At 37.9% G+C, this 24,793-nt stretch overlaps 1 protein-coding gene across 16 annotated transcripts in view; it reads left to right on the plus strand.

Annotated features, from left to right (window-relative positions):
• Nucleotides 1–682: 682 nt before the first annotated feature.
• The window catches only part of MIPOL1 (mirror-image polydactyly 1), a 567,089-nt gene continuing 542,978 nt past the window's right edge, over nucleotides 683–24,793 (plus strand). For 5 of the 16 annotated variants that reach the window (XM_069082278.1, XM_069082276.1, XM_069082281.1 and 2 more), the window contains exons 1-2: nucleotides 690–867; nucleotides 16,436–16,491. The gene's annotated coding sequence lies outside the window, so the exon portion shown is untranslated. Of the gene's footprint in view, nucleotides 868–906; nucleotides 979–5,201; nucleotides 5,287–16,435; nucleotides 16,492–24,793 lie in introns of those variants that run through there. The other 11 variants (XM_069082277.1, XM_069082280.1, XM_069082273.1 and 8 more) reach the window with 9 other exon arrangements.

A 24,793-nucleotide genomic window follows, 5' to 3' on the forward strand; every position in this document is an offset into this window, starting at 1 on the left:
TAAGTTCTCCCCAAACCCAGGCTAAGGGAAGAGAAAAGGGGTGATGGGGGAGGTGTGGCCAGAGCGGAGGCCCCACCTCCCCCCAGAAGGCGCCTAACTATCCTCAGCTAATTGTTCTCCCACGACACCTACCTATTGTGCACCCAACCAAGCAAGATCTTAAACCTCAAATAATTATTTTTACAATCAATTCCAATTCAATGGGAGTACTAAGGAGAGAATTAAAAACGCACCCCCTAGCGTTAAGATCATGGGAGGCTCCACCCAGCCACGGATCTCTGTTTTGGGAAACTGCTCCCAGACTCCGTCTCCGAGAAAAACAAAAACCAAATCCTTAGCTGGCCCTCAGGATGGTTCTTCCATTATAGATTTCCTCTTCCTTTTTAACCCACTCAAGTGTCAGACCAAGCAGAGCTAGCTCCTCTTGTGCATAGCACCACATTTCTCCTAGCTTTTCAAGATCTCCCACGGCTCCACAGGGTCCAACTCCCGTTCCGGCCCAGGAGTCCAGTCAAGCACCCGATCCGCGCATGCTCCTTCAGTCCCTCCCAACCCTGACCAAGCCCGCCTTCGTCGCCTCCACATCCCGCCCCTTCCGGGCCTGGCGCGTGCTCGGGCAAAATTCCTTTGGTTCTTCTTTTCGGTCCTTTCCAAGAGCGCGCACGCTCCACTTTCAGCCGACCTCAGATTCTTTTTTTGTGGCTGGGCGAGGGAGTAGAATTGGGGGGGAAGAGGGAGGAGAAGGAGGCGGGACGCTGGGAGTTTCTCGAGCTGCGATTGGTCAGTTGGGCGACAACACGTCCGGAGTAGAAAAACTCTGAGTGCGCGCAACTCACCGGGGCAGGGGAGGTGCCTGGCGGCGCACAGGTAAAGTCTTAGCGCTCAGGGCTGGGCGGCGGCGGTGGGACCAAGGGGAGGAGGCTTGATTCTGGCCCATCGCCGACCTGCCGAGAGCGACTCTTTGGAGGAGTAGAAGAGGCGAGTTGAGGCACCCGCTGCCACGTCCTCTGGCAGTTCATGCTGCTTGTTCTCCTTTGCCGCCGGGCTTTGGGGATGATGGGGAGGGAGGAGAGGGATGGGATTGGGAGGAGGGTGTGGGGGTCCTCCCTCGTGTCGATCTGATGGAGGAAGAGATTAGAAATTTTTAGCCTTCCCCTCTTCTCTCCCTGCACCCCGTTGAGTGGCATTTGGCAGCGGGGAACCAACCCAGAATTTTCAAAGTTGGGGTGCGGACACTTAATATAAGCAGGCCCTTGAGGGATTCTAGCTTCCGAGCCAATTTTTCCACTGACAATGCTGTGTGTTCTCCAGCAGATTATTTAAATTCTCCCCGTGCTACATTTTTCTCATTTGTAACTTTTGAGAACTATCAGAAACCCCTTGTCCAACTTGTGAAGGTTAAGGAGGTGAACTCAAGGACGTTGAACTCCTTGGATGAATGGAGCCATGTAAATAGGAGTAACTCTTTGAACTTAATTGCCCTAGGGTTCTTCATCTACAAAGTAGGGATGCCCAGCTCTGTGGGTGAATTACCTTCTGGTCCACGAATCAACTAAGCTAAACTAAAAGACATAGTGTTACAACAATGTAGTAATGACAATATGATGCAGCTTATAGCCTATTCTTTTTGTGAAAATCTGCCTAAAGCACTTTTTTTGGGGGGGAGGGGAGGGTTGTTATTTAAACTACAGGATGGTGACAAAGGCTAGATATTTGAAACAAGGTCATGGATTGAAATTCTGAAGTCACAGGCCAATCTTTATATCACCTTTCTTTATTGTGGCTAAGGAATCTAGTCTAGTTATGTAATAGGAGACTTGACTCTAAAATAATGCAGGATTTTTTTTTTTTGTTACCCCCTCTGGCCTCAACACTTTTTAGGATGACATATTTTGTGTGTCAGAAAAATAAAGGTATAGCTAATAAATTTAATGTATGACCATTATATTTAGGATTATAGGTTATCAAGTGCCTCATGCTCTTCTCTAGGAAAAGGTTTGGTTTAGATAATTTACTTTCAGATGGATTTGTAATTAGTTGAGTGGTTTACTCAAAAAGTAGTCACTAAAGGTTTGGTATCAACTCTGAGGGAGCTCTCTAGTGGGTAGATGGATTGATAGATTCTGTGCTGTTTTGAATTAATCTTTAAGTGAGCATTAAGCTCACCCAGTTGAGAGGAGTTAAGGACACTGTATAAGTGATTTGGCCTAGGGTCATTTATCTGCTGAGTGTCTGAGGTTGATCTTGACCTCTAATCTTCCTGACTCCAGGCCCAGGATTCCATATATTCTGTTGGAACAGTGTTCCCTTTGGAACAGCTAGGGTAACCTAGGTGGAAGTTGTTAAGCTATATATTTTGGTTTGGTGTTATGAAAAATTTCCTGTTGATTAGAACCATCCAACAGTCAAATGATTTTCCTTGACAGGTGCTTTTTTTTCCTCACTGAAAATTGTCAGGTAAAGGGTGAATGAGCACTCATTGAGTTTGTCAAGAAGGGATTCTTGTTTGAGTAGAGGGCTGGACTAGGTAATCTCTGTAGTCTTTTATAACTTTGGGATTTTATGTTTCTATAATCTCATTTTAGTCGAAATCCCTACTTTTAGAAATGGAGAAAGTGAGATTATTTAGCTTTATAGATTTTGAGTTGGAAGGAACCTTGGAAGTCTTCTCTAAACCCTTCATTTTGCAGATAAGGGAACTGAGGCCCTGGAGAGGTTACTTGCCTAATGTTGCACAGATAGTAAGTGGCATGAATTTGTATCCAGGATCTCTAGCTCCAAATCTAGTATTCTTTATGCTGTTTTACACTGTATTGCAAATGGCCCATAAATTCTTGAGTTTTATATTAATAATAGTTTTTAGTGGGATTAATGACTGGATTTGTTGTTGTTCATCCTTTGTTCTCAAAGAGGATTAGTGACATCCTTAGGGCCATGCCTTGACTTGCAAGTGAATTAGATTTAAGTGAGGTGGGGCTCTGCAAAGTCATCAGCCTTACTCTCTCTTCCACAGTTATTTGGTGTCCAGTGGCAAGACTGGACTGACTGGAGATAGCCCAGATGCAATGGGAGACTTTGGCTTTTTTAACCTAAGGTCTTTTGGAAGGTCTCTGTTTGTATTAAGCAACACTCATTCAGTGATTAAAGGCTAGGTAAGAAATGAGACAAAAGATCACCTGTTTTGCCTTTTCAAAAGAATCTATTTGTGAGACGACCCTTTGGGCTTCTGGCCAGGAACTACAATTGCTATTTCCACTCTCTCTGAACCATCCAATCTGAAACACTAACCAAATGAGACTAGAGCTGGGACCTATTATTGGCCAGAGTAATTTGGATTTAAAGGCCTAGTCAAGTAGTTCTATTTGAATCCCAATGGGCTTTATCAAAGCCTGGTTTTTCACAACTTTATTTCAAGAAATCATAAATGAAAACAACATGAGACAAAAGAATTAACTGTCCCAGTTTTTTTTTTTTGGGGGGGGAGATAGAATAAATAAGTAGAAATGAAAAAAAAAAAAAAAAAACCTAGCCCCCCCAAACCCAAGATAGCTTGGGAAGTATAAGCAATCAAAATTTATATTCCTTTGAATAGAGTACCACATAATTGGATTTAGCAATTTTCCAAAGATCTTCATCAATATCATCTGTGAAATAAACTTTATGTTAAGTTGTTGTACTAGTCTATCTGGATAAGAGGAAATAACTAGTCTTGGATTCTCACTGTAGCAAGACAGTTTAAAAAAAAAGTATTCATTCCTAATCCGTTTACGTGGGCAGCTAGGTGTCTTAGTGGATATAGTACCAAGCCTGGAGTCAGGAAGATCTTCCTGAGTTCAAGTCTGGGCTCAGACACTTAGTAGCTGTGAGGCTCTGGGCAAGTTACTTAACCCTGGCTACCTGAGTTCCTCATCTGTAAAATGAGCTGGAGAAGGAATGGCAAACCGCTCCACTATCTAATTCCCTATAGAAGCAATTCCAAACCTCCTCTTCCCTTCTCAAGCCACAGTGATCCCCACTTTCAGCTGAGGAACTTGTCTCTTTCTCTACTGAAAAAAAAATTGAAAAAAATCTCAAAAGTCCCTTGACATCATCTCCCAGTTTCTCCTCCTTTTCTATAGTCACTGACAACAATGGGTTCTTTCTCTTTGCCAGTATGATCTATACATGAACCTTTTCCCTCCTTTCTTCTTTGTTAAATTGTATCCTCAAATCTTTTTCCTTCTCTCTTGCATCTTTAACCTTTCCCTATTTAGGTTAATTCCCAGCTGATTTCAAACATGTCTAAGTCTCCTCCATCTTAAAAAAAAAATCTTCATAATATACTTACAACCCTTCAAATTATTGTCTTATCTCCCTCCTTTCTCATCCAAACTTCTTGAAAAAGTTTATAATACTTTCTATCTGTGCATTCTCATTAACTTCTACCTTTCCTTCCTTTTAAATCCCTTTCTGCAATTCATGCTCTTTGGTTAAAGTTTACTTTGCTTATGGCTAATCCACCCTTGAATTTACTTTCCCTCTTATTCCCTCCTCCCTCCTTTTTTCATATTGAGTGAAATGCATTTCTTCATTGAACTCTGTGTATTTTTTTTTCACTTTGACCAATTCAAATGAAAGATTCAAGTGTCACATGCTCTCCCTATCCCTTCTTTATTTATATAGTTATCCCTTTCACATTGCAACTTTCCCCATCACAGTTTTGAAATATCGCAGGTTGGCATAAGAAATGGGAATTTTGGGGGAGTTTTCTGGAAGCTGCAAACAAAACATGAAGACCAAGAGAGGATACAGAGCCTATGACCAAATACTTAACTCAAATTTTGCAATAACGTACTGTAAACATTCCATAAAAGAAAAAGAAAAGAAATTCAGACTTCTTTTCTGGTCCAAAGGGAGGGCCAAAACATTTTTCTTGGATTTTCTTGGTCGTGGGATGCTGTGCCACTAACCTCAGAGATATGGAAGGGATAACTTTATGTTCTTCTACTTACTTGTATACCCTGATTATATTAAGTAAATTTCTCTCTTCCTTTCCCTTTCTTCCCCCTGGTGTATTCCTTTTCTTCTTCCCTTCCTTTTTTTTTTAAGATCATCAAAACTTTAAAACAACAATAGTGACAACAACAACACTCCACCCTTATGTGGACTTATGTGACTCCTTATCTTACGTGACTCCAAATAATCTATAATCCTTTTGGCAGCTAGGTCACTGTGTGGATAGAGTGCTGGCCCTGGAGTCAGAAGGACCCATCTCTTTGAATTCAAATCTGGCCTTAAGACACCTGGGTGAGTCACTTAACCCTGTTCCTCATCTTTAAAATTATCTAGAGAAGGAAAGGCAAAGCATTCTGTTATCTTTGCCAAGAAAACCCCAAATGGGGTCATGAAGAGTTGAACGTGATTGAACAACATCATCCTGTTATTAGAGATCTGAAGGATACTTATATCCTTTTTTCTGTTAAGAGTGTGAGGGACAGCCAGCCTCTCCCCTAATTAGGATGTAAGAACTTCATCCTTGTTTGTTTCTTTATGATTGCTTACTTGTGTTTATCTTTTTTATGTGGCTCTTGATTGTTGTGTTTGTATTTCATAGTTTCTACTTAGCTCTGATCTTTTTATCAGGAATGTTTGGAAGTCCTTATTTCAGTACAGGTCCATTTTCCCTCCTTTAGGATTGTACTCAATATTTTTGGGTAAATTATTGTCGGTCATTAGTCTGTTTTTGCCTTTTGGCATATTCTGTTCCTACTGCTGTACTTTTTTATGGTGGTGGCTGATAAATCTTATTTGATACTTATAGTGTCTTCTTGGTACTTTCACTCTTTTTCAGATTGCTTGAAGAATTATTTCTTTTACCTGGAACCTCTGGTTCTGTAATGTTTTAAGAACCTTTTGTCTGTAATGTTCTTGGGAATTTTCATTTTGAAGTTTTTGTGAGGAGGTTACCAAATGATTCTTTTTTTATTTCCTCTTTGTCCTCTGGTTCTAAGAAATCTAGGCAGTTTTCTTTCATGATTTCTTGCAATTACATTAAGACATATGTATATATGTATGTTGTGCATGTGTGTTTATGTATGACTTTTTGTTAGTCTAGTGATTCTTAAATTTCTACATTAGTTGTGTTTGATATGAGATACCTTACATTTTCTTCCCTTTTTTCCTGTCTTTTGACTTTGTTGCCTTATGGAGTCATTGACTTCTGTTTGGTCAGTCTTTTGCTTGGGTAAGGTTTTGTACTTCTTGTGTTCAGCTGTTAATTCTCTTTCCAAATCTTTCCTCTTTAGATCTCATTTCTTTTCCATTTTTGTCCTCCATCTTTCTCATTTATAGTATAATTCTGTTAAAAAAAACCTCTTGCTTTATTTCTTTGAGGAATCCTAGTTAAACTTTTACTCATACTATGTTTTTCTTTGAGGCTTTACCCCACGTACTTTGGGCATTTCTGTCACCATAGTAGTTCTTCATGGGAGGAATTTTCAGTTGTTGTTATTGATTCATATTTCAAATCTTACTTCTAGAATTTGGATTCTTTGCTACTATCAGGGCCTGCACACTTTTGGAGGGAATGTCTGTAACTCAGTTGGTCCTGTTTTGCATTTTCTTGTGTCCTGCTGCTGTTCTGAGTCTTCCTTAAGGATTTCAGAGGCAAGCTCAGACTGGGTGGGGACTTTCAAGCTTTCAGTGGGCGTCAAGTAAGTCTGATTTGGGTAAAGTTTGATAATTACCCTCCTGATTTGAGTTTTGCAAACTCTTGATCCAGATTTGGGTCTAGGCAACAGAACTGTAGACTTACCTCTGGTTAGAGCTCCAGTTGATTACTATTGGAACTAATCACCATCAGATAACTGGAAGGCAAACACTTTGGTCTTAACTCTCTACCCTGATTATTCTTGGTGATTCCTGTCAGTGGCACATTATATAGAGTACTGAACAGGGAGTCAAGAAGACCCAAGTTCAAATGTGGCCTCAGAAACTTATTAGTTGTGTGACCCAGAGCAAGTTGTTTAACCTTGGTCTGCCTCAGTTTCCTCATGTAAAATGGAGATAATAATATTGCCTATCCCCTAGGGTTGTGAAAATCAAATGAGATAATATTTGTAAAGTGCTTTGCAATCCTTAAAACTCTATGTAAATATAATATTAAAAACAATATGTAATAATATAACAATAATAATAATAATAATTATCCTCTTGCAAGCTTCAGACAGGGATGGGGACTGGATCCAGGGTCAGAGTCACAAAGTTGCTATATGCTTCTTTTCCTATTCCTTGCCTAGTACGTAGCCTTAGGCCAGTGACCAGTCCTCTCTTCCTAATCACATGTCCTCTTCTCAGACCACACTGGATCTGAGACCTAGTTCTTGGGTATGAGCAGCAAAATTGCCAGTTGGCACCTGTTCCTGCACTCTGTGTTAGCATTAGGCCTCTCTTATCTAGGACCTCGTCTTGCTCTAGTGCACAGCCCTGGTCTAGATCCTCTCACCAACTGTCTGAAGACCTCTGTCTTCCTATGCTGAGATGGGCTGGAAAAATGGTTTACTATGATTTATACTTGACTTTCCCACTCAATACTTGGTCCAGTGCATTTTCTAGGTCTTTTTGGAGTAGTTGGGAGAAGCTGGGCTTTACTTCTTCTTATTCCACCATCTTGGCTTGCTTTTTCCTCACTTTATTTCTTAGTCCTTTGTAGGATTGACTTCTTTACTCAGCTGCAATGGTATTTATATAAACTTTGTGGTGTCTTAGTAGGTTAACAAATACATAGGCATTTTGTATTTAATTTGAATGGAATTTCTCTGTTCATTTCTTCCTTGTTTTTGTTAGTACTGGAAATATTTATTATTTTTGTTAATTTCTTTTGATATTCTGATATCTTTCCAATGCTATTTAATCTCAATTAGTTTCTTCTTTACTGCATGTTTACTAAATATGCTGTCTTGTCCTCTGCAAATAGGGATAGTTTTCCTTTACTCTTCCATTTCAAAGCTCAGTTAAATAGTGGAATACTTACTAATCCCCCACCTGTTCCCTAACTCATCCAGCCTTCTACTTTATTGGTTTTAATTTGTAATACCCCTATCTTTGAAGTATTATTTTTATCTCACTCTTTTTCTTACTCCTCACCACTTTAAGTATCCTCTAGAATTTATTCTAAGGAATGTGAATTCTTTTTTATTTTTTTTTGTAAATTTTTAAAATTTTAAACTTAAATGCAGAATAAGAAAAGAAAAAAGAAACACATTTAAATAATAAAACTTAAATACAAAATAAAAAAAGGAAAAAAAATGCCATGTGCACAGCAGAACATAAGAGAGGATTTAAAATATAAAGCAATAAATTTCCATTTCAAGAAAGCCTACATAATAAATACTGCACATTGTATTCAGAGCTGTACATCTTTACTGCTGTGCACTTTTTACTTTATTCTTTTTTTCACCCTTTCCTTCCCCCATCCCATAAGAAATCTACAATGAAGTGCAGCTGTGTATACATACACACTCATATTCATATATATCTGAATATATGTATATGTATGAGATATATATAATACATAGACATATTCATATATACACATAGACATACATACACTTACATGCATATACACGGATATCTATAATCATACACATATATACACATTCATATGCATCTGTGTAAGACTGTACTTGTTTGAATTTTGTTTCTCTGAAAGTAGATAACATCTTCATAAGTCCAAATCTTTCCATATTTTTACTAAATTCAGAAATGCTAATTCTTTTTTTTTTTTTTTTTTAGCAATTGGGGTTAAGTAACTTGCTCAAGGTTACACGGCCAGTTATTTCTGGATGTGGTGCTAAGTATGCGAGCCCGGATTTGATCCCCAGGTCATCCCGACACTGGAGCCGGTGCTCTTACTCGCTGAGCCACCTGGCCACTCCTAAGCAATTGGGGTTAAGTAACTTGCTCAAGGTTACACGGCCAGGTGTTTCTGGGTGGGTGGTAAGTGTCTGAGCCCACATTCAACCCCCAGGTGATCTCCACACTAGAGCTGGTGCTCTTACTTGCTGTGCTCCCTGGCTGCCCCAGGAATGCTAATTATTGATGAAGACAGCAGGTGCAGTAGGATGTGATCTGAAATCCTATGGGGGGGGTGAAGGGCACCCTGAAATTCTTTATATTTCCCTTCATCTCCTCCCTTTTGGTGTCATGCTAGCTTCTTTTTGAACCAGTGTACCACTATTTTACCCTGTTTTAAGATATGCTTTCCTGGATACCCACCCTTATTTTTCCTTGGTGGAATTTGGTGCTGGGATACCTGACCTGGTCTTATAGAAGCTGTTTTCCAGAAATTAAGAATTTTCTATTCCCTCCCTATAATCAAGATTCCTTGCAAGGTTCTGGTCTCACCTTGAATCCTCCCTGGAGTTGTTTCATGCTGCTCTGTTTCTGCTGGTTATATCCCAATCCCACTTTTCTGTTTGTGATCTATTCTTAATCTTCCACCATTTCAGAGATGGGGAGAAACTGAAAGCCTTTCATCAACTTCCTCTTAAAACCTGGGCCCTATACCATCTTCTTCTATTCTTTTTTAAAAAATTATTTAATTTATTTTTAGCTTTCAACATTCAGTTCCACAAGCTTTTGAGTTTAAAATTTTCTCTGCCTCCTTTCCTTACCCCCCTCTCCAAGACAGTATGCAATCTGATATAAGCTCTCTACATATATATTCATATTAAGCATATTTTCACATTAGTCATGTAAAGAAGAGTTAGAACTAATGGGATGAACAACAGGGAAGAAGAAACAAATCAAAACAGAGGGAGACAGCAAAAAGTATGCTCTGATCTGCACTGAGACTCCATAGTTCTTTCTCTGGATGTGGACAGCATTTTCCATCATGAGCCTTTTGGAGTTGTCTTAGAACTTTGCATTGCTGAGAAGAGCCAAGTCAGGGGCGCTAGGTGGCACAGTGAATAGAGCACCAGCCCTGAAGTCAGGAGGACCTGAGTTCAAATTTGAACTCACACTTAACACAAAAACTAGCCGTGTGACCTTGGGCAAGTCACTTAACCCCCATTGCCCTGCCTTCCCCCCTCCAAAAAGCAAAAAAAAAAAAAAGAGAGAAGAGCCAAGTCTATCAAAGTTAGTCATCGAATAATGTGGCTGTAACTGTGTACAATGTTCTCCTGGTTCATCCTCTATTCTTATCCATGAGATGGCATTCATCTCTATTATCTCACCATCTATCATAATGGTTTAATAGTGAAATAATGGCATTTTAATGCTAAGTTAATTAAATGTTAATTCACTCCTTTCACCTAAGTCTTGATTTTTACTATTATACTGTTGATTCTTTAATTCTTTATACCTTTAGATTCTGTGTCATTGATTCACACCTTGTCTCATTGTCACTCAGATGTCTAAATATTTTTTAAGAAAATCAGTTGACAAATTTAGATGATTCCCCACCTCCATGGATATGTCATTTTTAGCCTTAGTCTCTTGAAAGTAAAGGATTTATTTTTAGTATTTCATCGCTATCTTATAGGATTTAACTTTGTAGTGTTTGATTCATTTAATTAAGTATGCTCTCAACCCCAGGTTCTTTTGAAGGAATGATTACTTAACCTTGACTGAATGAGTGGTTTTTTTTCTTTGCTATTTAGGCCCACTTTGGCAGCATGTATTATTTTGGGTACTGGCTGTTGCTGTTTTTCCTTTGTAATGTTATCTTCAGAACTTTAATCTTACTTTGCTCCCTGATGAGTTAGTTCTCTTTCCAACTTGAAGTTTGTTCCTTACTGCTTTCATTTCTTCTGTTTTAATTCTTACAGTTGCGTGTATCATTGTGATTTAATTATTTTTCTTTTAAAAAATTTATATTGTCTTTATTGATAAAATTTGAGTTAACATAGTGACAGACAGTTTGTCATGCTGTCTAAAAACAAGCAAAATTATACCAAAGAGTGAAAATAACTGATGGAACATCAGTGTTTGTTGAAAGAAGATTGTGCTAACCTTAGCAAGGTAGTACCATTGCCTTGTCTGTTGTATTTAACCTGAGTTTTATTGGTGTTGAGTGTTGTCTTCTTTAACAGAAATCTTAATTCTTTTTCTCCTACCTCCATCTTATTGGAAAAAAAGAGAAAAACAAATTAAATGAAACAATTTGGGGCCAGGTTGTAAACAACTTTATAGGCCAAGAATGGAAGAGTTCATATCTGATCCTGTAGGCAATGAGGAACCATCTGTTTTTTGATGACATTGTCAGAGGACTGAGGAGAATATCATTGGTGACTTTGGAAGGGCTTGGGAAAGAAGTAAAATTGTAGGGGGCTGGAAAGTTCAGTGGGAGGGAGAAAGGAGATAACTTTTTCTAGGATATTGGCTATATAATGGAGGAAAATTATAGGAAGATACTGAAGGGATGGTAGAGTCATATGAAGGATTAAAAAAAAATTTTTTTAAGTGCAGAGAAGAGCCAGCATGTTTGAAGTCACTAGAGGAGGAGCCAGTATATAAAGAAAGGCTGAAAATTAGGGTGGGATAAAGAGAGGGCAATCAAAAGGGCCAGCTCCTGAATGAAGAGTATGGAACATAGACACAAGTAGAAAGGCTGACTTTACCAAGGGTCACCTCGTCTTTTGAGACTAAAGCAAAGGAGAAGAATCTGGGGAATGATACTGAAAATTCTAAAAGAACTATTTAATTTAATTTAATTTAAGTTTCTGAGCTACTGTGAGTGATGTTTTCAAGATCTTGGAGGATGGGAAAGTGTGATAGGATTAGAGATAGGGAAATGTTTCTGATTTTTATTTTTTTTAATTTAAATGCTTTATTAACTGCTGATTTACATCATTCGTTTCCGCCAGATTTTGAGTTACAAATTTTCTCCCTGTTTTTCCCCCACCCATCCCCCCAAAACAGCAGTCCCACAGGATATCCCCACCTCCAATCTGCTCTCTCCCATATTTTCTCCCATACCCGTTTCAACTTTTCCAGTGGATCTCTATGCCTCAGTGCCTGTATATCTTTTTTCTTAATTACATGTAAGATGGTATTAATAATAGTATACACACACACACACACACACACATATATATATATATTTGAATATTTGATTTTAAAACTTTCAATTCCAGATTCATTCCCTTCCCCTGCCCCCGCCACCCATCCCCACTGGGGGGACAAGCAGTTCAGTATAGGTTGTACATGTGTGGCTAATGCAAAACAATAACATAGTAGATGTATTGTAAAAGACTGACTATATTTCCCTCCCTCCTATCCCACCTCCCACTTGTTCTATTCTCTACTTTGATCCTGTCCCTTTTCAAAAGTGGGTGCTTCCAACTTCCCTCCCCCCCCAGCCTGCCTTCCCTTCCATCATCCTCCCTCACATCCCCTTCCCCCCCATTCTCCTGGAGGGTGAGATCCCCTATTTAGTGTGTATTTCCCTCCCTTCTCAAGCCATATTCAATAGGAATAAGGTTGACCTATTCCCTTTTGCCTTCCTATTCTTGCCCTCCATTATAACCATTTTCCCTTGCCTCTTCTGTATGAGATAGTTTGCCCCAATCTGTCTCTCCCCATCTCCTCTCATTATATTCCTCTCACCTCTTAATTTCACCTTTTAAGTATCATCCCTTCCTGTTAAATTGGTCCCGTGCCCTCTATCTATGTATATCTGTAAACGTATATACACACATTCACATATGTATTCATATGCCCACATACCCTCATATAAAGACATATATATATTTCTAATCCCTTCAACTACTGAGAAGAGTTTCATAGGTTACAATTATTGTTTTTTCCATGTAGGAATGTTAATAGTTCAACTTTGGCCAGGTGGCTCAGCGAGCAAGAGCACCGGCTCCAGTGCCGGGATGACCTGGAGCAAATCCGGGCCCAGACACTCAGCACCACACCCAGAAACAACAACTGGCCAAGCAACCCGGAACAAGCCACTCAACCCCGATTGCTTCAAAAAAAAAAAATAGTTCAACTTTGATAAGTTCCTTATGATTTCTTTTCCCTGTTTACCTTCTCATACTTCTCTTGCTTCTTGTATCTGAATGTCAAATTTTCTATTCAACTCTGGTTTTTTCAGCAAGAATGCTTGAAAGTCCTGTATTCCACTGAATGACCATATTTTCCCCTGAAACATGATACTCAGTTTTGCTGGATGGGTGACTCTTGGTTTTAATCCAAGCTCCCTTGACCTCCGGAATATCACATTCCAGGCCCTTCGATCCCTCAGTGTAGAAGCTGCCAGATCCTGGGTTATCCTGATTGTGTTTCCACAATATTCAAATTGTTTCTTCCTGGCTGCTTGTAATATTCTCTCCTTAATCTGGGAATTCCGGAACCTGGCTATAATATTCCTAGGAGTTTTCTTTTTGGGATCTTTTTCAGGAGGTGATCAGTGGATTCTTTCAACCTCTATTTTGCCCTCTGGTTCTAAAACATCAGGGCAGTTTTCTTTGAGAACTTCCTGGAGGATGCTTTCCAGGCTCTTACTTTGGTCATGGCTCTCAGGCAGTCCAATAATTTTTAAATGATCTCTCCTGGATCTATTTTCCAGGTCAGTGGTTTTTCCCATGAGATATTTCACATTGCCTTCTATTCTTTCATCTGTTTCAATATGTTTAACAGCATCTTGATTCCTCATAAAGTCATTAGCTTCCGTTTGCTCCAATCTAATTCTGAAGCAATAATTCTCCTCAGTGAGCTTTTGAGATTCTTTTTCCATCTGGCAAATTCGACTTTTTAAGGCATTCTTCTCCTCATTGCCTTTTTGAGCCTCCTTTGCCATTTGAGTCAGTCTGTTTTTTAAGGTATTATTTTCTTCAGTCAGGCTGTTGACTCTCATTTCATAATTTTCTTGTATTGTTCTCATTTCTCTTCCCAATTTTTCCTCCACTTCTCTTATCTGCTTCTTAAGGTCCTCTATGGCCTGTAACCAGCTTGTATTTTCCTTTGAAGCTTTTGGTGCAGGAGTTCTGACTTCACTGTTTTCCTCCTGTTCCATGCCTTGCTCCTTCTTATCCCCAAAATAGGAGTGTAATGTTGGAATCTTCTGTCTGCTTTGTTTCCTCTGCCTGCTCATTTTGCCACTCAATGATTTGACTTTTGGGCTTTTTGCCACAGTAGGACTCTGCCACCAGACAGGGGAGTTTTCGTCCCAAACGCTGGGGTTTTCTCAGCTGCCGGAGGTGCCCTCTCTGAGGTCTCCACACGCTCTGGCAAGCTGGACACACACCCCAGGACCTCCACCCTAGACTGCAATCCAGATCCAAGCAGGTTAAAGCAAGAGCGATGACCCCTCAGACTGGTGCTTGGTCCGCCTACACTCTGCAGGCCAGGAGCTGAAGCCACCACATGGTGCTGGCAGGCTGTGCTGGGGTCTCAGCGGTTTCTCGCTCCGGGGGTAAAAGCCACACACTCCCACTTCCTGGGTCCCAAAGTCCAGACTGCACTGGCCTCTCACCTTGTCCTTCGCATCTATGTATTGATAAATCTGGGAAGGGCCACAGCTGCTGCTGATCTGGAGTCCCTCTGGCTGGCGGCTGGTCAGGCCTGCCCTGGGGCTAAAGCTTGGGCGAGGGGCTGGGCTTGGCTCCCAGAGCGCTGCGCTGGCCGATTCCTGCAGGCCTGCCGGGCTGTCCTCAGTGGGAGGTTAGCTTCTCTGTGTCATTTTGTGGGTTCTGCAGCTCCAAAGTTTATTTAGAGTCCCCTTTTTACATGGATTGGGGAGGGTGGAAGCTGGAGCCACGGGAAGATCGTGCTTCTACTCCGCCATCTTGGCTCTGCCCCCCCCCCCCCTATTTCTGATTTTTAAAGGGAAGAGAATGAAATCTTGAAATTATAGGTCATTGAGCTTCACTTTGACTGCTGGCCAAATTCTATCATGTCTTATTAAAAGTATAGATGGTAAACATTTAGAAAAGGAAACCATGATCACAAAGAATGAACATAGCTTTGTGAAGAACAGCTCGTGCTAGACTAACCTCATTTCCTTTGACAGAGTTACTAGTTTGGGGAAGCAGCATAGTATAGGAGATTGAAAGGCTGCCCTTGGAATTCAGGGAAGCCTTTATTCAAGTCTTGATGCTGGTGCTTTGTGACCACAGTTAAGTCAGTTTACCTCTCAATACCTCAGGCAACTCTTTTAAGATTATAAATGAGTTGCTGAATTACATTGTAATTTTCACATGGAGGGTTCCCAGCACTGATGAAATAATAGGTCCAGATTTCCCTCCTCTTTCTTACACTTCCCCTCAGCAAGCAAACAAATCATAGATCTGGGGAGTGCTGTAGATAAAGTTTAACTAGCTTTTAATGAAGAATTTGGTTGTCTCTCATTCTGTTATGGAAAAAATGGAGAGATGTTGGTTAGATAGTAATATAATCAGATGTTTATTATCCTGACCTAGAGAGTAGTCAGTGTTTCATAGTCAGCTTGGAAAGAATATTATTCTATAGTGTTCCCCATGGAGCTATACTAGTCCTGCTACGTTTCTTTTTAATTTAACATTAAAAAAAGCAGATTCTTGAATAGAAGCACAAGTAGTATCCTTATCAGATTTATAGCTGACAAAAACTGTGAGGGATAGCTAATAACCCTGAATGCCAGAGTCACACTTCAACATATATTATTTGGCAGTTTAGTTTTGAAGTCCATGTTTCTTGGCTACTTAAACTTTCAGGTTTGTTTTTTAATCTGTCTTCAAATACTTTATGGTTCAAGTAGACCCCATTCAGCTGAGGAAATGTATTGGTCTATTATTAATTTACATCTTATATGCTTAGGATTGTTATTAAGGTTTCTATTTTCATTATACAGGATTTTTTTGTTGTTGTTGCTTTTTGGAGGGGGGAGGGCAGGGCAGTTGGGGTTGAGTGTCTTGCCCAAGGTCACAGAGCTCATAAGTGTTAAGTGTCTGAGGTCAAATTTGAACTCAGGTCCTCCTGACTGTAGGACTCTCTATTCACTGCGCCACCTAACCGCTCCTATAGGATTCATTTTTCTTAGACTGATGAATTGGTTGCTGAATTGGTAGTCCGTGTGCTTGTTACCTTATATGAGATTGGTTTGTTTCATGCTGAGCTAAGCATGTAACTTACATGTTCATAGTTACCTTTGAAATTTCTCTCCCGAGGAAAATTGTACAATTATTTTGTGGGGTTTGACTCTTTATACTTGCTGTGAAGTGATCCCAGAATCCCAGACCTCAACAAATTTGGGGCTATATAGTCAATCGTTCATACAAATTGAGCATTTCTCTGTTTTAGCAGGCTGTTTCACTGTAATGGAAAATTTTTGGTTATGAGAGTGATTTGTAGATGGTGTGTGTGTGTGTGTGTGTGTGCGCGCGCGCGCGTATACAGGTTAGATGAATGAATTGTAGACATATTTTTTTTATGCTGGAGAATTCAAAGTAGTTTTATTTTGTAGGAAATAACGCCCTATCAAGTGAGTCCTGAAAAGATCTTTAGTAGCACTGTATTAAGGTAAGATGGCATTTTTTATCTTTAAAAAGAACATGTTTGTATAACAGGATTGTTTTCCTGAATGTCATTTGAATGGTATTTTTTTTTTGTTAAGTATTGCAATTGCGTGTTTCTGCATTAATTTCCATGGATCCAGTGGTCTATGTATGTTATAATCCAAAGGTATTTAGAATCCTTCTGTATTGTTTAGTTTCTCCAAAGTAGTTTTTTAGTACTAATTCCATCTTTCCCTCCCTCTCCTGTAGATCTTGAAACTAATTAGTAATGTAATATTTTTTGAAGTAGTAGGGCTAGGAATATGAATTACTTTAGAAGTTTAACAGAAATTTATGCAGTGACTATAATTTATGTTATCCAGATTACCAGTCTGGATGCTGCATATTTTATATGTTATAAGTTATTAGTTTCTAAAGTAATACATTTTATTCAATGGCATGAGCTGGCACAGTGGGTAAGATTACTTTAATTCATTTTGATAAGTGAGATGCTGCTTAGGGGGTTTATTCATAAAAACTCCATGTCATTGATTCTTTGTGATTCTTCACTATAAGAGGCCCTAGGCTCAATATTGCATTGTCTTTGCAATTTTTTGTGTTGTGTAAAAATTGATTAATTTGTATAGCATATTATTTCTTTGAAATGTATACTAGTCCTTATTGATTTTCCGTGGTATGTGAAGGACTTTCTCTCATAATTAATTTAAATCAAATTTTATGCAGAAAGCACTCATTTTGATTGCTGTCAAATCACTTTGTGGTCAAATATAGTATATGAAAAAAATCTTGTTACTAATGAATGGACTGGTTCACAAAACCATATCTGATCTTGAATACTCATCTTCAAAAGTATAGTCTCCATTTTTTTCTAAGATCATAAATCATTTCATCCAGATTTTTACTTTTATTTTTTTTCCTGCTTTCTACTTGTTTCTCTTAGCATTTGAAGATATAAAATTCATTAATATACAGTGGACTAGAGCTGGCTTTCTTCACCTTTTTTATGTCATGGACTTGAATTCTTTGGATGCCTTGTCAGAATAATGTTTCTAAATGCAAAAAATGACATAGACATAGACATAGACACAGACTCAGACACAGACACAGACACATACAGGATTACAAGGGAAGCCAGTTTTAATGTTTTAATGATGGGGCAAAATACTGAAAAAAATAACAAAATCATGAACTTCTCATTAATATCTGCTGCTTTTCAACAGTTTCTGAAAGCAAAATTCATTCATTTTGTTTTTGAGACCATTAAAGATTTTCTTCATTTTCTTCTTCAACCATAGTTAGGTATTAAATATTACTTGATTTTCTGTTTCTTTTATTTTGAATGTAAAAATGAATATTATTCTGCTTACTTCATAATTTATATAATGTATACTGTTATGAGTGAATGCTTATGAAATGCCTTGACATCTTTAGGTGAATAAACATGAGTTAATTTTTTTTTAATCACTAAAATTCATCCATAGAATTTTACTGATGCCTCATTGTTGTGTGGAAATAACCTGAAGTTTTTAAAGGCTATATCTTGAAGTACAAGCTTTGGCAAGTGAAAAGACTTCAAGACAGCCTAGTGTTAGAGGATCAATATATGTAAACACAGACCCATCACTAATAGGTTGGCCATGGAAACCCAGGAAGAAAGAAATAGAATGACTTTCAGTTTTATGCAGTTCCTTCCTCTTTTTTGACCAGTGGTAGAATTATGAGAAAGGATGCTAAGAATGACTCCAGTTTAGATGGTTTACAAACTTTAACTGATAGGTTCTTCAAATATGAAATATCTATGAATTTTACATATGAATGAAAGAACTAAGCCATTTCAATATTGATGGTCCCACAATTAACAAAACCAGAAGACAAAAGAAGTTCATGGAAAGATGGCATGTTTTATTTTGAGACAAAACAGGTAGCAGAATTGATAAGGGCTTAATGGCAATATAACACATCATATTATGTGGCTGTTAGGTGTTTCATCTTGCACTACTCATGATGATCATTAAAGGAGAGAATCACCAGGAAGATATTTCCAGTCTTTCTGTTAGCATCTCTTGCAGAATATGAAGAGATACAGAAATTCTGCATAATCAAAATATGCTTTTGATACTTGATGATTTCATTGTGAAAATGGACATAAGGAAAGATGGTAAAATAAGAGATAGGAATTCAGTCATGTGATTTCCTGAATGATGAAATTCCCTCTACCAATACACCACTACTTTTTTTTTTGCAAGTTAGTGGGAATTTCAGAGTTCATAAACACGTAAGTTGTGCTTTTGTGGGTGATATCAAGATTAAGGGTATGATCTTTTTTGTTTGTGGCTGCTGTGGGAGGTTAGGGTGAGAGGAGTGCAGTATGTATATTGAAGTCCTCTGGTATGAAGGCAGAAATTGGAGAGGAGAAGCAGACTCTGAGCTAGGAACTAAACTCATTGTGTCCTTGAGGTCAGTAGATAAAGCTACTAGGATTTTGATTGGGTGGTAGATATAGATTGAGTGACCCGCAGAGGAGAAGAAGTTACTGAGGGAGGATCTGGAAGTGGCATTGGGGAACAAGGAGTATTCCAACTTCACACAACCACATTGCGGGGAATGGCTGAAAGTATGCCATTGCTGAAAGGATAGAGAGGCTGTGTCATTGGGAGAAATATAGGTCTCAATGAGATCCAGAAGAATGAAGTAATGGGAAAGGAAAAAATTTAAAATGAAAGCAAATTTCTTGTCTAAGGAGTAGGCATTCTTTTGAACACAGGGGAGGCATTGGATAGCTTTAGAGTGGGATGTTTTGGGCAGGGTAGTTAAGTTGTTGGAAATGGGATAGCAAATGTGTTAAAATGGCTATCACAATAAGTCAAGAAAAAGAAATTGAGGAAATAAGGATAGATAGGCAAAGAGGAAACATAATTAGTACTTTTGGTGATTACATGATGGTTGACTTAGAGAACCCTAAAGAAGTTAATTAAAAATTAATTGAAATAACTTTAACGAAGTTGCAGAATATGGAAACAAACTATAGAAATTCTGAGGATTTCTATAAATTGTCAACAAAGTCCAGCAGGAAGAGTTAGAAATAGAATTTCCTTTTAAATTTATTATGGAATGTATAAAATATTTGGGAGTCAGTTTATCAGTTATACACACAGTAATCCTGTGAGTACAACCATAAAGCATTCTTTATGGACTTAAAAAATTGGAACAATATTAATATGGATGAGTCATTATAATAACTGACAATACTACCTGAATTAATTTACTCATTTGGTGTCATACCAAATTTCCAGTGGCTTATTTTATGCATTAGAAAAATCACAGGGTTCACATGGAAGGACAAAAGTTCAAGAATCTAAAGGGAAATAATGAAAAAAAAAGTGGGAAGTAAATGAGCATAGCTATACCAGATATCAAACTATACTACAAAGCAGTAGTGAGCTAAATAATTTGGTATTGGCTAAGAGATAAATAAGTTGATTACTGGAAACGATTAGGGACAGGACATAGTGATGCAAATGGAGATAGTATTTAAATGGGGTAAAGAACTCACCATTTGATAAGATAAGAATTAAGAAATTCGAAAGCAGTCTAGCAGATATTCAGTTTTCCACCAACATCTGGACACCATATACCAAAACAAGCTTCAAATGACATATGATTTAGACATAAAGAGTGACATCATAAACAAAGGAGCAAGGGAGCTATTACCTTTCATGATCATGTTTGATCACATGATTAAACAAGGGATAGAAAACTTAACAAAAGAGCAGATAAACATTTTTGTTTATTTAAATTAAATTTTTTTTACAAAGACAATATAGCTAAAATTAGGAAGAAAATTGTTTTCCAGTTAAATTTCCCTGATATGGATTTTATTTCTGAGATATATAAGGAACTGATTCCAGTTTATATGAATGAGAACTATTCCTCAATTGATGAATGGTCAAAGCATATGAATAGGTAGTTTTAAGAGGAAGAATCCAAGCTAGTCATAGCCACATGAAAAAGTGCTTCATAATACTAATAATTTGAGAAATGCAAATTATGGCATCTCTGAGCATGAGCCTGACATCCATCATTTTAGAAAAGTTGTTTAAAAAAAGAAAAATGACAAATGTTTAAGAGACTCTAGGGTATTTGAAGCTTTGAATTTGTCCAACCGTTCTGGAAAGCAATTTGGAACTGTGCCCCCAAGGTTGCTAACACTGTGTATTGTTTGACTTAATGATACTATTACTAAAGATATCCTAAAGAGAGCAAAGAAAATGACCCATATGTACAAATCAAATCAACATGCATTTTTTAAGTACCCTTTACTAGGGGCAACTAGGTAGCACAATGGTTAGAGTGTTCTCTTGGCTGGAAGTCAGAAAGACTGTTTTCAGTTCTGGCTCCAGTCCCAACCCTGAGAAAATCAGTTAACCTCCATTTGCCTCAGTTTTTCAGCTATAAAAATGGGGATAATAGTAGCACCTATGTCACTGGTTGATGTGAAGATCAACTGAAATATTTGTAAAGCTTTTCATACATTGCCTGTCACATAGTAGGCACTATATAAATGACTGTTCCCTTCCCCCCCCCCAGTTCAGTTCCAGGCACTGTGCTAAATCCTGGAAATACAAAGAAAGGCAAAAAATAGTCTGCTTTTCAAGGAGTGATGAAGAAAGCAACATGCAAACAGCTATATACAAAGAAGACAAACAAAAGATAAATTGAAGATATCCTGTAGAAGGAAGGCACTATCAGGGAAAATGGGTAAAGTTTCATGTAGAAGGTGGAATTTTAACCTGGAAATTGAAGGAAGCCATGAAACCAGGAGACAGATGAGGAGGGAGAAAATGTTTATAATAGCTCTTTTTGTAATAGCAAAGAACTGGAATCTAAGGGGGTGTACATAAATTGGGGGAGTGACTGGGAGGGAAAATCCTTATTAACTGAAATAATAAATGTAAAAAATTTTTAAAAATTAAATAAAATTTAAAAACCCTGAAATAATAAAATGAGGTTAGACTTAGTATGTCTGTGGTCCATTCTAGCTTTAAAATAGATGTCCTTTGGCAGGTAAGTGGCTCAGTGGACAGAGTGCAGGGACTAGAGTCAGAAAAATAGGTGCAAATGGGACTTTAGATACTATCTAGAAGTATGATCCAAATATGTCACTTAACCTCTACTTGGCTAATTTTTGTCAACTGTAAAATGGGGATAATAACATCACCTACCTCTTGAGGATTGTTATGAGGATCAGATGAGATAACATTTGTAAAACAGGGCCTAGCCCATAGTAAGCACTCATTTCATTCCTTCCTTCCTCTGAACAAGGATCCCGATCCCTTTTCTCATGTGATAGCCTTTCAGATACTTAAAGATACCTGTTATATCCTTTTTAAGTTTTCTCTTTTGTTGGATGAAATCCTGAGGAAGGGTATTCCAAGTATTGGTAGCAGCTTATATAAAAGGCACAGAGATGGTGGATAGAATATCTTGTAGAAAGAACAGCAAATAGACTACTTTGCCTGAAGCATAAAGTATGTTAGGTAGAATAATATGAAATAAGCATGAAAAGATAGGCTGGAACCAGATTGTGAACATTATTACATGCCAAACAAAGCAGTTGTATTTTATACTACAGGCTTTAGGGGGAGCTCTTGAAACTACTTGAGCAGAGGAATGGCTTTGTAATACATGTGCTTTTGGAATATCAGTTTGGTGGCTATGTAGAGAATGGATCAGAATGGAGAGAAGTTAGAAGCAGGGAAATCAGGCAGTAATTGCAATAATCCAGGCAAGAGGTGATGATGGCCTGAATTGGGGTAGCTGTATGAATGGAGTTTAGGAGGTAGAATGGACAAGATCTGGCAACTGATTAAATGTGGAGAGTGAGGAACAGTGAAGAGTTGAGAATGATGCTGAGGTTACAAATCTAACAGACTATATGGATAGTGGTATCCTTGACATTAATGTAAACATTAAGAGGGAGGGGTGGGTCTTTGACATATTAAATTTGAGATACCTCTGGGGGGAATATGTCCAGCAGAGAGTTGGTGATAAAGAACTGAGCTCAGGAGAGGATTCATCAGTGTGGAGTGGAGTTGAGGAAATGAGGGGTGTAAGGGAATTTGATAGGTGGTAAGGGAAGGGTGCTGAAAAAGGTTAAGTTTTGAGTCAAATTTTGAAGGAGAACAAGTGCACACTAATTAGTGGTGGTAGGGAATGGCACTTTTAGGACCTTCTGTATAATGATGTGTTCAGACAGACAGAGGTAGAATAAATTAGCACTAAGGTAGAAAGGAGATGTTTCTGTCATCTGGAATTTTTATCCATTTTCAAATAGTGTTTATAAAGAGACAGTAATACATAGATAATTTACAAGTGGCTATTTTTTCTTATCGTTTGTTAAAGGTAAATTTATGTATATATATATTTTTTCAAGCAATCGGGGTTAAGTAACTTGCTCAAGGTTATACGGCCAGTTATTTCTGGGTATGATGCTGAGTATCTTAGCCCAGATTTGAACCAGGTCATCCCGACACTGGAGCCAGTGCTCTTACTTGCTGAGCCACCTGGCCGCCCCTAAGCAATTGGGGTTAAGTAACTTGCTCAAGGTTACACGGCCAGGTGTTTCTGGGTGGGTGCTAAGTGTCTGAGCCCGGGATTCGATCTCCAGGTCTTCTCAACACTGGAGCTGGTGCTCTTACTCGCTGTGCTACCTGGCCGCCCCAATGTATATTTTGAGTCCAAAAATTCATTATCCAAAAATATTCTGACTGGAAAATCACTAACATTGCTATTTAGAAGCTTATTGCAAAGTAATTTTAAAGGAATCAATATTTGTTGTCATTATTTAAATTTGACATAATATATGTGCATAAAATATATATGATTTATATAAATCAGATTAAAAATCAGCATATCATTAAATATCTTTACAGTTTACAATGTAGATGATCAATAGGAGCAAAGTCAACAAAGCGTTTTAAATGGACCTACATCCTTGGCTTTATCTCCAAAGCTGTTTATTTAACCACAGTTATCTTTAAATCTAAAGTTTTATATTGGCACCTGCCCCTGTGTTGCAAAGGAGGATCTTTCACCACACCTAAATCCTTCTGCAGTAGCTTCTGTTTATTTCACCTTATTCCTTAAAGAAGCAGAATGTTATTCTTACTCCTTTGTGTAGCTTCTTACACTGCTCTTTTGCTTATTTAAAGTTGTTTAGTGAAAAGTGAATTTTTACATGCCTGCTGTATGTGATGACTGAAAATTCAGTGTTAAAATTAATGTTATGAGTGACCCCAGGGTTTTCTTGAAAGGTGAAAAAGAAGTACAACATAGGTCCTTTCTTACACTTAAATTATTCTACTTTTCTTTGTAGAACAAAGTTTTATGCTGTAGATCAGTAGTTTATGACAGAAAAGTCCTTGTTTTGGTCAATATTTGTTAATTTTACTATAAAGGTCTAAGGGGTTCATGTTAGACAACACAGTTTTTGTTCAGTAGTTAGGGTGACATTAATAAGAACCTGAGCCAATTTAATAATGTCGAGTAAGGACATGAAACATTGAATGACAGTAGTATTACTACCATTTAAAAAATAAAGTTTTTCTACCTTTCTCAGGAAAGAAAATATGACAGCCAAAATTTTCTCATAAAATTGAGAAAAAAGCTTTCTTAAGAAGGTTTGATAATATATTTTAAAGTTGACTAGTATACCTTAGAATTGTATTATAGAGGTGATATGATTAAATTAATTCATTCAGTATTTTAACCCCTACATCACCAAATATACTGTGCCACTCATTTTGAAAAATGGAAGACTTGGCCTTTGTTCAAGGAGGTTACAGTAGATAAGATAGACTATAAGTGTATAAGAGGAATGGAAAGTTTTGTCAGATCTGATGAGAGAAGAATTACTTTCAGTTGTAGGGGAGAACAGGAAAATTTTATGGAATAGTTAGCATTTTACTAGGCTAAGACCTAATGAGACTTAGACATCTCAATGTTGTCTGTAATTTAATTTCAGTAACTTGGAAAGACATTTAATTTTTTGTCTTTATTTTTCCCATACAGATTATCAAAGAACAAAATCAGAATTTAGTAGGAATGTTGGTTAAGGCAACGTGTGTAATTATATGTATGTAAAATTGTTCGTTTTTCATTGCCTATTCTTTGCCACCACATTTATTGTGACTAGATCATAGACTTTGGAAGAAGAGAACCTAGTATGTTTAGCCACTAGATGGAGCTGCATGCAAATAGGTTTTAGTGTAGGCCTCAATTCATACCTATTATGTTATAGCTGAGCT

This window comes from Petaurus breviceps, unplaced genomic scaffold, assembly GCF_028583685.1.
Source record: "Petaurus breviceps papuanus isolate PSGF00001 unplaced genomic scaffold, PetGlider_PUasm1.0 164, whole genome shotgun sequence".
In the NCBI taxonomy this organism is placed as follows: Eukaryota; Metazoa; Chordata; class Mammalia; order Diprotodontia; family Petauridae; genus Petaurus; species Petaurus breviceps.